The sequence below is a fragment of the Camelus bactrianus genome, chromosome 25, assembly GCF_048773025.1.
Source record: "Camelus bactrianus isolate YW-2024 breed Bactrian camel chromosome 25, ASM4877302v1, whole genome shotgun sequence".
In the NCBI taxonomy this organism is placed as follows: Eukaryota; Metazoa; Chordata; class Mammalia; order Artiodactyla; family Camelidae; genus Camelus; species Camelus bactrianus.
Window position 1 is genome coordinate 13,718,214 of NC_133563.1, and position 14,400 is coordinate 13,732,613.

The 14,400-nt window shown below is 36.7% G+C and overlaps 1 long non-coding RNA gene across 5 annotated transcripts in view; it reads left to right on the forward strand.

Moving 5' to 3' along the window:
- Window positions 1–14,400, forward strand: part of LOC105069652 (uncharacterized) — a 56,840-nt gene that overhangs the window by 14,212 nt on the left and 28,228 nt on the right. For all 5 annotated transcript variants that reach the window (XR_012502154.1, XR_012502152.1, XR_012502156.1 and 2 more), the window contains exon 2: window positions 8,355–8,417. This is a non-coding gene — a long non-coding RNA (uncharacterized LOC105069652). The remainder of the gene's footprint in view (window positions 1–8,354; window positions 8,418–14,400) is intronic.

Consider the following 14,400-nt stretch of genomic DNA (forward strand, 5'->3'; position numbering starts at 1 on the left):
TATGCTTTACACTTAGATACAAAGACTTGTATTATTCTTCTAAAATTTCTGCATCGAAGCATATGCTGTTTATTTAGCTGACTTTGACCTCCATTCCTGTCCTTTAAATATAATTAAGCCCCTCTTTCTTCCACTTGTTGATGGTTTCTTCTACATTAAAAAATGATTTTTTTTTATTTTTTAATTTCCTGTTTTCTACTTGTATATTTTTTAGCTGATTGCGTTTTCACATCTTGAAAGCTGAATTTCTTGATGTCTGTTTCTTCTTTTATCTTTTGTTTTTCCATTCGAGAATTTTTTGTGCTTATTTGTATTTCTTATCCTTCTTCCGATGTTGTTAAGACTTTCTTAGGTGATTTACTCCCTGGTCCTTTTGACATACTTAAAAATTAATTGAATAAAGATTTTGCAGAAGAAATTTGGTCTGTCCTATTTTAGACATATTTTTATTTCAACTTTTACTTAAACTTAATGTGAAGCTTTATAAATATTATTTAATCTGTTTTGCATTCTCAAATGAACATAAGGACCACGTTCATTGTATTGCAGCTAAAGCCTCGTAAAATGATATTCAACTCATAGCTCAAGAAACGTTGGCCACCACCGGTGAGACCATCGCTGACTTTTGAGAAAACAAAAGAAGTGGAATCTGTAATATATATTAAAAACTTGGCTTGAACTTGAAGAAATATAAATGTTTTATCCTTTGTTCTCACTTTAATATCAGAGTCCAAAAGTATAACTCCCTGTTTTAAATAATCACATTTATCTTAGGAACGCAAAGCACCATCAGAACACATGAAACACGAATAAGCTTTATCCATGGAATCAGCACTCTTAAAGGCAATAATGTTGTGTATCTGTGTGTGTGTGTGTGTGTGTGTGTGTGTGTGTGTGTGTGTAGAATCTCAGCCACTTTTTAATTCTGCCAGGTATTGAGCTTCTTATACTTCTTGTACCTGGAATTCTATATATACTTCGGTAAATGTATGTTCAATGTTGCGTAAAGTGATTTAGAATTTTGTCTTAAATATATGCATATATTTTACAGACAAGAGTTCAATACATTTATTCCTAAATTGCCAGGTTGCATGAGGTGTTTGTTTGCAACCTTTGTAAAAACCTCCTTACTCTGATCTTAACATTGGACACTAGGGACTGTACAACCGTCACAGAAAATGTATTAGTGATTGCTCGTCAGTCAGACACAAGTCATCTATAGGAATGTGCTGAACAAGCCTTTTCACCAAACTGTTCTCAGCAGTGTCTTCCCTGGCAGCCAACATGGAGGAGTTTTTCTACCCATTTCTGCCAACCACGCTCTCTGCAGTCTTTCCCTCTGTGCTCCCCATGGAGCCTGTTACTTCTGAGGCTTCTGCTCTCACCACCCCTTCACCACTGGCCACTTTCACACCCCACCTCCTCCCTCTTCCCACAGTCCTATTCCTTCTTTTTCTTTTCCCTTCACTGGGGATACCTGTCATGCAGTTCCAATTGTTTTTCTTTTCTTCTGGATGAAACAAGAAAGGCTTCAAATCCAAGAAAGTTTGGGGAAATTGAAAGGAGCCAATTAGAAAAACTCTTCCTGGTCTGATCTCAGTGCCATATCTCTACAAGACCAACAGATCTTGGCAGAGCTAAGGTATGTCTTTTGCAGGATTCCTGTGCACTATTTTATCAAAGAGACCCTCTGCCTCCTGTCTTTCTTAGGTGCAGTGAAACTCTTCCATTGTCTAGGCTTTCTAAGTGCAAGTCCCAGAAGGGCAATGGGTGTGTTTTGTGTTCCAGTGTGGGGGCATGAAAGAGGAAGACCTCTTATATTCCACAGCTGTTGAAAATGAATTTGAGCACATGGACAAAGCCATCACAGATGGCGTTGGACAAACAAGTAGAAAACTGTAACATTTCTTGGTAGGTCTTGGTTTGAAATCCATTAGGTTAACACGGAGTTGGGAAAGTAGATCTATATGGGCAGATGAGAAGAGGAGTATCGGGTTCAGCCCGAGACATTTTCCCAGCCCTTCCCTGAGCAAGTCATGCCTGTGTGTGGTTAGTGAGGAGCTTGTGGCTTTTGAAAGAAATCTGCTTTGAGGGCAGAATTCCAGCTGTTTGAGCAAATACTAGTTCAGTCTACACCTGCTCAATGTAATGGACATTTTCAATGCTTTCTGCACCCAGGGTGTTCTGCAGTTAGGAACCTGGGCTTGAAGATTTGATTGCTGATGTATGTGGTCATTTAAAATATTCCTGGACTTGTCTCTTCTGTTTTTGGCAGAGTGAAGTTATAAAGTTAAGCTCAAAATTCTGTAGGGAAAGCAAAGTGAGTGCCAGCTTTCAATGTTCTTTGGAGATTTTTTTAAAAGACATTTATATGGAATTTTCTGTACTGGTAAAATATACATTTCAAATGTAAATGGGGACATTGCTAAAGTCGTCATTGTTTATTGGGATTTGAATCTATTTTCATATGAACTTTAGAACATGCCCTGGGGTAGTATTTAATCCTCTTAACAATGTACTTGACTGTCATTATCTAATTTAAGGGATGCCTAAAAACTAAAAAATGAGAACAATACAAATCAATGTACCATGATTAAGTAGTTTCTTTATCTAGAATACACATTAATTCTTTACAGTCTAATATCATACAAATCTCATGCTGATGATTTTTGAGATAAACATGATAAAATCCTCCCCCCTTGAAAAACAGCATAGGAAAAATGACATATGCATGCTACAGAAGTTTCCCTAAAATGACTGGGGTTATTGTCCTCAAATGTCCTTGTTGCTGTGTCTCATTTGAACCTCTGAAGCTTAGAAACATCCAAATGCTTACAAAAGTGTAAGTTTAGGCTTTCAGTCTTTAAATGACAAATGACCTAAACAATGTAAACAGTGTTTCTTGAAATATGAGCTATAGAATAATTGTATCCAGGAATATTCATACATGTGAATCACTCACACGAGTTCAGTTTGGGGAAATTCTGGATTAAACAAATTTAAACAGGATTCTTTACTGAGGGCTGTATCATATGTTAGAATGCCTCATGGCTCTAGATAGCATTCAGGCAATAAATATTTATCCAGTCCCTACTATGTGCCAGGAACAGCACTGTATTTTGCTCAAACAAATGTCAACAAATCAGATATGGTTTCTGTCCTCCCAGGGTTTTCAAAGTAATAGGAAGAGAGAGAGATTAAACAAATAATGGCATAAATATTTAGATTGCATAAATATTTAAATGGTATGGTGCTATGAAGAGAAAGAATAAGATGCCATAAGAATGAACAAGAGGTACCAATTTAATTGGAGGATGGATTTAGGCAAGGACTCTGGTAAGACATGAGATTTAAGCTAAAGCTTAAAGAAGTAGGAATTAAAGAGGGGCATTCCAGGCAGGGCGATCAGCAAATCCAAAGCCCTGAGGCAGGAGAGAGATTGCTACACTGGAGGCAGAAAAGACCAATGTCGCAAAAGTGCAAAGAGGCTCATGGAAAAAGCAGAAGAAATAACGAAGGGCAAATCCATGCAGAATCTTATAGGCTGTGTGAAAGGCGATTTTTATTTTAAGTGCAAAGGGTTTTAATGAGGGAACTCCTGTTAAAATACCATTTTCCTGAAGAAAAATAAGGTATTACATTTATCACCCCCAACTATATTTGCCCTTGGAACCATTCGGCTGATAAATGTCCTAGGAGCAGTATCTTTGGAAACCACACTGACAATATTTTAAGAAATCCTACTCTAACCAAGGATTGTGTCCACAGATGGTAAGTGACAGAAAACAGGAAAAGAGACTTGACCGGTTCAGACTCGTGAATCAGTATCAGAAACATTCAGAAGGAGGTCTGCCAACACGGACAGATTTGGAGTTCAAACATCACTAGGACTCATCGACTAGCCCTGTTTAGTTTTATTCTGAGGCTCATTAATGTGATCCCAGAAGTTCCAGCATTTTCCATTGTGGGAGCAAGGCGAATGAATCATCTCCTCACATGCTCCCAGACTGCACGTCGGTGGGAAAGAGGTCTCTTTCACAACATTTCCAGAAAAATTCCATTGCCTCTTGGTACCCCTCATTGACGTGCCCATCTGGGAACCAGTCACCAGAGTAACCAAAGTAATAGGATATATTGATGGACTGAGGCCTAGGTAACCTGCAGCCTTGACTATTTGGATTCTCAAACAGAAATCTAGGATGACCACTACAAGCAGGAACAATGCTGGAGAGGCAGAGGGCAAAACTACAGAACAGATTTTTTTTTTGTTTTAATTTTAGTGTTTTAAATTACGTGGATATTTTTGAAGTAACTATGTTGCATTTCTGGTTAAAAGTATAAAAGGGAAATGCAATAAAGGTTTTAAAATAGCACAAAACAATGTGCTTTTTGTTGCTTCTGGGTGGTTACAGAAAGTAGAAAAATTATGGAACAATGAAATAGGATACTTCTGTTATTACTACTACTAACAATTCACCTCCATTCATGACTTTTTCTTTTTTTTTTCTTTTTTTTTTTTTTTTTGGTCCTTTCCATCTGCATGGAAATTATCCTACCTAGACTAGTGAGTTACTAAATAAATGATGTCGTGTGCTTCATTGAAATTATTGTCAACAGCCCTGCCATACACATACATATATAATATGTATGCATATTTGTGTGAATATATAATATATATGCCTTTACAGAAATATAAATCTTCAGGATTATAAAAAATGATTTTATGATTAGATTCTTTAATCAAAATGTCCTCTAGAGTACTTTTAAGATAGCAATAAATATTGGAATTTATAAGAGGCAGTGAGTCAAAGTCCTGCGCATATAAAGTTTAGAAGTATAAAAGGGAAAAAATGTTCTTCTATGAGAAGATAATATGGTCTAAGTGATCAAAATAGACTTAGATAAATGGTCGAGCCTGCATAAAAACTACAGGTCAAGGAAAAGCTATGACCCTTACAACATCAACTAGCAACATATTTTTAGTCTTAGAGAGAGTGGGTTAACACTCTGGTCATTTATACTTTGTTCCTCATTTTATGACTGTCATCTAAATATAGCTGAGGCCATAGCAGGGCAAGAACTGCTAGGGAGGAATTTGTGGATGAAATGAGACTTCGGGGAATTTTTCTAAAGGGGGCTGTTAGGAGTGCATGGTAGAGAATCCTAGTAGGATGTCGAACAGTGAGGGAAAGTAGTTTGGCAACTGGAATTTTAAGGTTCACACCTCAAAAACAGGTCCTATTTGCCTCAAATCCCAAGAATGGCCCTGTAGCAAATTTCTTAAGGATATCTAGACTGGCAGACAACCACAGCTAGATTATATTTTCTGATTTCATTCTGGATATTTGTGTCCCTCTGAATTCCTCTCTCTTCATAGTGAAAGCACAAAACTGGATTTGCCTTTAGAAGCTAAGAGAAAGTCAAGTATGTACCCTTTGTTTCTTTGTTTCTTTCTTTTTTTTCCTTCTAAATTAGGTATATACATATAGAAGTTTGAAAGTCAATGAATTTAAGCATAAATATTGTATAAGTGTACTTTTTCCTTAGCAGTGACTGAATATTAAAACACTTAGTGTATAACATATCCACAGTTATCCTGACATTTAATTGGTTTATGTACTCTTGTAAAAGGCCAAATTTACGAGTTTATTCCTAAAATCTAAAAATACAGATGATTATTCCTAAATATCTGTATCTTTAGACTTTGCAAGAAAAGAAGCTAGCAAACAACTAATTGTCATATGGCTCTGAAGTAAAGAGGGCATTGCTGAAAATTCTACTAGAATTATTTTATTAACATAACTACTGAGATTATTTCTGAATCATACAAAATCCCATGCATAAAGTCCTGGTCATATAATGAAATGTTTAAAAAAATTATCAAGTTATATTAATTCAAACCATACACATACAGGAATAATGTTCTATTTTCTGAATAATTCCTGGAAAATTAAGTATTACACCATGTTTATTCCTTGCTTTAAATGATAGATTCTTGCACTCTATAGTATTAATGTTTATATATGTTTAGTTAATTAAATTATGCTAAGGTGATATATTAGTGTAAACATATTTTTTAACAGATACCAGTATCATGAAACTTTGGCAATGCCGTATAGTATAAATCATAAGATATTATTAAACTAACATTAATTTTAAAAACTTTAAGAAGGGTTTTTCCACCATGAATCTAGTTGTTCAGAAACATGGCATTTTTAAGTTTTATTGAGGCATAATGGACAAGCAGGAATTGTACTTATTTAAGGTATGCAACTCGATGTTTTGATATATGTATGTTTTATGAAATTATCACCACATTCAAACTAATTAACATATCTAGCACCTCACACAGTTATCATTTCCTTCTTTCCTTCATTCCTTTCCTTTCTGTCTCTTTCTTTCTCCTAAGAACATGTAAGATTCACCCTCTCAGAAGATGTCAAGTCTACAATACAGTATTGTTAACTACACTCACCATGTGGTATTGTACAAGAAGAAAACAATCGTCATGTTTTGTTTGGTATCATATTTTGCATTGAGTGCCTATCTGAGGATTTTAATCTGCCACATTATATTTTTTGTTTGTTTTCTTTTAGATTCCACATACAAGTGAGATCATACAATATTTATCTTTCTCTGTCTGACTTATTTCATGTAGCACAATGCCCTCCCAGTCCATCCATGTTGTCGCAAGTGCCACATTATTTTTTAAAACAAACAAACAAAAATGGGATTATAAAAAAAAAAAGTTGACTGATATGATGGCTAAATTCACATTAAAATAAAACTCAAGAATTCTGATTTTCTTTCTCTTAATTTATGTCATAATGTGAGAAGCCTCTTAAAAACAAAGGCTGTGGGCTAGACCATTACTTTTGGCTGATCTTCCTTAGCCTCATTATGTGGGTAAAACAGAAAAGTAAATCCTTCTCCAGCTTACCTCCCCACCTATTAAGATTTTACATGGCAAGCTCTATCCTGTTCTCTTCACAATTTCTGGGGGCTCCTACCATCCGGCCTGAGCTTTGTGTTCTGTCTATAGGCCGTGATGTTATGAGTTCCTCCTACTCTCATTAAACTGTCTTCGTTGCATACATGATATACACAGGGGCTTATCCACCTATGATCCAGTTCCCAGAGTTCTTAAACTGTCTTGGTGCCAAATTAAGGAAACTCAGCAACGATAGAACAGTGAATTTTCCTTTCAAAATTGCCCCCCAACTCCTCAGTTTCCAAATGCACCGAATCATGTACCTATCACCCAAAATCACAAAACCCAAGTGTAAATATTATTATCACTAAGGGCTGATGTTTTTCCTCTTAAGCATCTACACTGTGCATTTCTCCCTCTCCACCTTCATTAGTTAAGGTGTGCTTAGATCTCATCTTGATTACTAACGTTTACTTTTAAAAAAATTAAATTCTGATACCAACCCATTATTATTAATTAGCAGTGTTTTCTCTTCATTTTGGAAAACATGACATCCTCCACTTTGGGATCTTGCACTGTTTCCAATTATACTTTTCAATGAGTTCCACTTCTCTAAAAGCAGGATGGATACATCAAGAGTGTTATATGAGATGCAGACTTGTAAAAGAAGTTTTTACATGGCATCGGTCAGGATTCTTCCCAATGCAAGTGACAGACAGAAATAACTGAAACTGTCTCAAGCTTAAAAATAAAATAAAACTTTATGTGTGGTTATCCAGGGACTCAATATCAATTGAACTCCATTTTACTCTAACTTTCAGTTTTGCTTCCTTCTGTGTTGGCTCACATCTCAGAAAGACTTCCTTTTCCTGGTGGTTATCACCATCTTCAACTTACCATTTATCTTCTCAGCATTCTGCCCAATGGTTCCAATAAATGACTTAAAATAGAATCTCACAGGCTCTGATTGGGACACATGCTTATTCTTGAGCCCATCACCATGGCCAAGTGACTTCAGTGATCTAACTGGCCATATCTTGGTTATATGCCATCTCTTGGATCTAAGGGTGGAAACATCTTCTATAGAACCATATGGACCGGAGTAGAGAAAGAATGGCTTGTAAAAGATTAGAGTACTATTCAGAGAATCCCAAACCAACAGATGTGAACACTATGTGAAAGGAAGAAATGTATATAGATATTATCACAATAAGGGAGTGTATATAAAATATAAACAAATAGTCATGAAGCCCAGTACATCATGACATAGTCTTGGGAATATGTGACATCAGGCAGTAATCATAGAGTAATCCTTACTTTTCCAAATACATAATATTTGGGTTTATTTAGAGAATCACAAAAAAGTAGATGAAAGACTTTTCCATCAAGCCCTCTCTAACAAGTTTTCAATTGTTTTTTTCAGGAACCAGTGATCCCTTTCGCTCTTGACATGGGCAAATAAAGGCAGATTACCTCCAAGGCACAGGTACATTCATATAAATCTCAGAAAATCATCCAAACTCTTCACTATTACACATTTTTCCTGTTCTCACCTGTATATATCTTTCAAAAGTGTCACTAATGGGATACTTAACTTCTTAATATGTGCACTAGTAGCAAGGAAAGTATGAAAGAAAAAATGAATAACAAAGATGATTATTACAATCTACAACTTCAGTCCCTTTCAGGTGTACTTTGCTGCCCCTAAGGCAGAGGTAAGTAAAGTTCACAACTGTGTACAGCAGCTGCTTTTTCTGAAGCTGGCTATAATCAGCAAAATTGTAATTAGAGTAGGTTGAGAAAGGCAGATACACTTACTGAACAGTGCTTTAGACCCAGAAACAACTGCATCTTATGGAGAAATAATTGGATCACGAGTGTTGACTGATGACTGAGAAATAACCAATCTAGTTTAGGAAGACTAGCCTTCAAATACAGAGACCTGGCTTCTGGTCCTGGTTTATTAACTTGCTGTATGTTATTAGCTAAAACTAAGGACTTCACCTTTCTGGGCTTTAGTTTTTTCATATTGAAAACTTGTGTGTGTGTGTGTGTGTGTGTGTGTGTGTGTGTGTGTTTTCTGTTTTCTAAGTTCACTTCTAAGTACTGAGATTCTATAATATAGTTCTATAATACAGAAGAGAGATAAAGTCACATGGATCAGATAAGTAGGTTGTAGAACCTGTACAATTGCATCAGGGCAGTTGCTTTGCTACTAAAATGAATACAGCAGAAGGGGTCCATGCCTGGGAGTAGAATGGCACCAACAGCACTGGCAGCCAAGATCCCCAAGAAATGACTCAGGGAAGGGAGGGTGACAAAGATGGTGAAGTAGGAAGACCCAGAGCTCAACTCCCCCCATAGACACATCAAAATTACAACTGCTTACAGAGCAACTATTGATGATAAAGACCAGAAAACTAGCAGAAAAAACCTTCTACAATTAAATATAAAAAGAAGGAACCAGGACCTGACCCCACACATCAGTGCATCAACCACTAGCACCAGAACCATGGGAGGCCCCATAGTCAGCTGTCAGGACTTTGGCCTGCCCACCAGCAGGCCCCAACTCCAGGACCCCCAGGGCCATGCAGACAGAGACCCAGTTCAACCCACCAATGAGCCAGCACTAGTCCTGGGATCCTCTTGGTCATGGTCCCTCCCATGAGCAGGCTGACACCAGTTCTAGTACCCCTGGCACTATAGCAAGACCCAGACTCACTCATTCGTGAGCAGGCACCAGCCCTGGGATCCCCTGGGCCCTAGCCCTACCCACCAGCAGGCAGATACTGGCCCCAGGTCCACTGCAGCCCTGCATCTGCCATGTCAGGACCCAGCCCACCCACCAGAAGACCAACATCAGTTCTGGGACACCTTGGGTCCCTCAGCCAGCTGTCCTGGGATCTGGCCCCATCCACTAGTAATCTGACACCAGCTTCAGGAAATAATAGTCCTTCAGCCAGAGACCCTGGGACCTGGATCCACACACCAGTGGGATGGTACTAGCCCTGGGACCTCCTGGTGCTGGCACCACCCACCAGCAGGCCAACACTAACTCTGAGACCCCTTATTTCCTTCAGCCAGCTGCTCCAGGATTCAGTCTTACTCACCAGTGGGCAGACACTAGTTTAGGACACCCAGAACCTCACAGCCAGCTGTGTCAGGAATTGGTCTTGTCCACCAGCAGGCTGACACTGGATCCTGGACCACCAGCCCTGCAACCACTCACTCCAGAATCTGGCTTCACCCACCAGTGGGCAAGAAACAGCCCAGTGACCCCTTGGGACCCCAGAAGCAGCAGCCTTATGACTAGGTGCTGCCCATCAGTAGCCAGCAGCCTCTGCCCAAGGTGGGGCCAGACAATCAACCAGACTGGGACAAGCCATGCCTGTCAGACCACCCACAGTAGTCAGCCACTGCCTTCTACAATAGAAGGACCCACAGTACCCAAAGAGTGGGCACCTCTGGAGCATGTAGCTCTGCTGACCAGAGGGGAGTACACTGATGGGATGCATAGGAGGGCTCCCACAAAAGGCCACTTTTCCTAGGTTGGGAAAGATAACTAACCTACCAGATATATAAAGATAAAAATAGCTTATTAGGCAAAATGAGGTAACAAAGTAATATGTTTAAAATAAAGGAAAAATATAGAAAGAAGAACTAAGTATAGACAGGCAACCTACCAAGGAGTTCAAAGTAATTATTTTAAAGTTGTTGAAAGAACTCAGGAGAAGACTGGATGAATAGAATGAGACGTTAGAGGTTTTTTTTAACAGTTAAAAGTATAAGAAAGAACCAAATAGAGATGAATAATACAATAACTGACATGAAAAATACATTAGATGGAATCAACAGTAGATTAGATGATACAGAGGAAAGGATCTGTGAGCTGGAAGAAGGAAAACGAATGAAAAGAAATGAGAATAGTTTAAGAGACATCTGGGATACCATCAAACATACTAACATTTACATTATAGGGATCCCAGACGGAGAAGAAAGAGAAAAGAGCAGAGAATATATTTGAAGACATTATAGCTGAAAACTTCCCTAACTGAGGAAAGGAAATATTCATCCAGGTCTAGGAAGCACAGAAAGTCCCAAACAGGATCAACCCAAAGAGCATTACACAAAGACATATTGTAATGAAAATACCAAAAACTGAAGATTAAAAGCAGCAAGGAAAAAGCAACAATTTACATAAAAGGGAACTCCATAAGGGTAAAAACAGACTTTTGATTAGAAACTCTGCAGCCCAAAGGAGGTGTTATGACATATTTCAAGTGAGGAAGAGAAAAAAACCTACAACCAAGAATACTTACCTAGGAAGGCTTTAATTCAGATTTGATGGGGAGGTCAAATATTTTACAGACAAACACAAACTTCAGCACCACCAAACCAGCTTTATAGGAAATATTAAAGAGATCTCTCTAAGTTAAAAAGAAAAAGCCACAACTAAAAATAGAAAAATTACAAAAGAAAAAAATCTCACTGCTACAGGCAAATATATAGTAAAGGCAGTAAATCAACCATGTACAAATCTAGCAGGAAGGTTGAAAGACAAGAACAGTAATATCATCTATATCCAAAATAAGCAGTTAAGGGATACACAAGAAAAAATTTTAAATATGATGTTAAAAACAGTAAACATGGTGAGGGAGTAGTAAAAAATGCAGGGTTGTTAAAACATGTTTAAACTTAAGAGAACATCCAATTAAAATAATCATGTATATATAGAGATTGCTATATATAAACCTCATGGTAATCACAAACCAAAAAGCTACAATAATACACTATATACAAAAAAGAGAAAGGAATTCAAACATAACACTGAAGATAGTCATCAAATCACAAGGAAAGGGAGCAAAAGAAGAAATGAACAAAAAAGAACTAAAAAAACAACTTCAAAACAATCAACAAAATGGCAATAAAGTACACATCTAAGAATAATTACTTTAAATGAAAATGGATTAAATGCTTCAATCAAAAGACATAGGGTGGCTGAATGGATTAAAACAACAACAACAACAGCAACAACAACAACAACAACACCCATATACGTACTGCCAACAAAAGACTCACTTTAGATCTAAAGACTCAAACACACTGAAAGTGAGGAAATGGACAAAGGTATTTCATACAAATGGAAATCCAAAGAAAGCTGGAGTACGAATACCTGTATCACACAAAATAGACTTTAAAATAAAGACTGTTACAAGAGACAAAGTTCACTTCATAATAATCAAAGGATATCAATCCAAGAAGATGATATAGCAATTGTAAATATATATGCACTCAACAAAGGAGCACTTAAATATATAAGGCAAATATTAATGGACATAAAAGGAGAAAACAGTAACAGAATAATAGTAGGGGACTACTTCAACATCCGATTTACATCAATGGACAGATCATGTAGACAGAAAATCAATAAGGAAACACTGGCCTTAAATGACACATTAGACCAAATAGATATAATTGATAAATATAGAACATTCCATCAGAAAACAGCAGAATACACATTCTTTTCAAGTGCACATGGAATGTTATCCAGGATAGATCATGTGCTAACACACAAAACAAGCCTCAGTAAATTTAAGAAAACTGAAATCACATGAAACATCTGTTCTGACCACAATACTATGAGACTAGATATCAGGTATAAGGAAAAAAAAACTGCAAAAAACACAAACACCTGAAGCTAAACAATGTGTACTAAACAATGAAGGGATCCCTGAAGAAATCAAAGAGGAAATCAAAAAACACCTAAAGACAAAGGAAAACAAAAACACAATGATCCAAAACCTATGGGACTCAGCAAAGCCAGTTCTGAGAGGGAAGTTTATAGCAATAGAAGCTTATCTCAAGAAACAAAAAAGTCTCAAATAGACAACCTGACCTTACATAAAGAAACTAGAAAAAGAAGAACAAACAAATCCCACAGTTAGCAGAAGGAAAGAAATCATAAATATCAGAGGAGAAATAAATGAAATCGAGAACAAAAGAAAGAAAGAAAGAAAAGATCAATGAAACTAGAAGCTGGTTCTTTGAAAAGATAACCAAAATTTATAAATGTTTAGCCAAACTCATCAAGAAAAAAGGGAGAGAGCCCAAATCAATAAAATCAGAAATGAAAAAGAAGTTACAACCAACATCACAGAAATACGGAGATGGAAAGTATACTGTGTTCATGGATTGAAAGAATAAATATTGTTAAAATGCCCATACTACCCAGGGCAATCTACAAAGTCAGTGCAATCGCTATAAAAACGTGAAGGGCATTTTTCATAGAACTAGGACAAGTAATTTTAAAATTTGTGTGGAAACACAAAAGATCCCAAATAGCCAAAACAGTCTTGAGAAAGAAGAACAGAGCTTGGAGCAATCACATTTCCTGACTTCAAACTATACTATAAAGTTATAGTAATCAAAACAGTTCAATACTGGAACAACAACAAAAAAAAAAATACACAGATCAAAGGAACAGAACAAAGAGCCCAGAAATGAACCCACACATACATGGGAAATTAATCTATGACAAAGCAGGCAAGAATAGACAATTGGGAAAAGACAGTCTTTTCAATGAAATGGTGTTAGAAAACTGGACTACTACATGCAAAAGAATCAAACTGGACTACTTTCACACCATACATAAAAATAAATTCAAAATGGATTAAAGGCTTAAATGTAAGACTTAAATCCATAAAACTTCTAGAATTAAAAATAGGCAGTAAGCTCTTAGTAATATTTTTTTGGATTGGTCTCCTCAGGCAAGGGAAACAAAAGCAAAAATAAACTAACTAGACTGCATCAAACTAAAAAGCTTTTGCCTAATGAATGAAACTATCAACAAAATGAAAAGGCTACCTATTGATGGAGAGAAGTTATTTGCAAATGATATATCTCATAAGGGGTTAATATCCAAAATATACAAAGAACACATACAACTCAGTATTTTAAAATATGACTGAAACATTATGCTGTACACCTGAAATTGAAACAACATTGTAAACTGACTATAATTCAATTTTAAAAATAGGAAAAAAAAAAAAACCCCAAACAACCTGATTGAAAAATGAGCAGAGGACCCGAACAGACATTCTTCTGAAGAAGACACATGGATGGTCAACAGAAACATGAAAAGTTGCTCAACATCACTAATCATCAGGGAATTGCAAATCAAAACCACAATGAGATATCACTTTACACATATCACAAACCACCATACTGAAAGGAGAAGAAATAACAAATGTTGGAGAGGATGTGGAGAAAAGGGAACCTGAGCACACTGTTACTGGAAATGTAAATTGGTGCCACTGCTACATAAAACAGTATGGAGTTTCCTCAAAAAATTAAAAACAGAATTACCATATAATCCAGCAATTCCACTCTGTGTATTATCTGAAGAAAATTAAAACACTAATAAGAAAAGATAATGCACCCTTGTGTTCACTGCACTATTATTTACAATA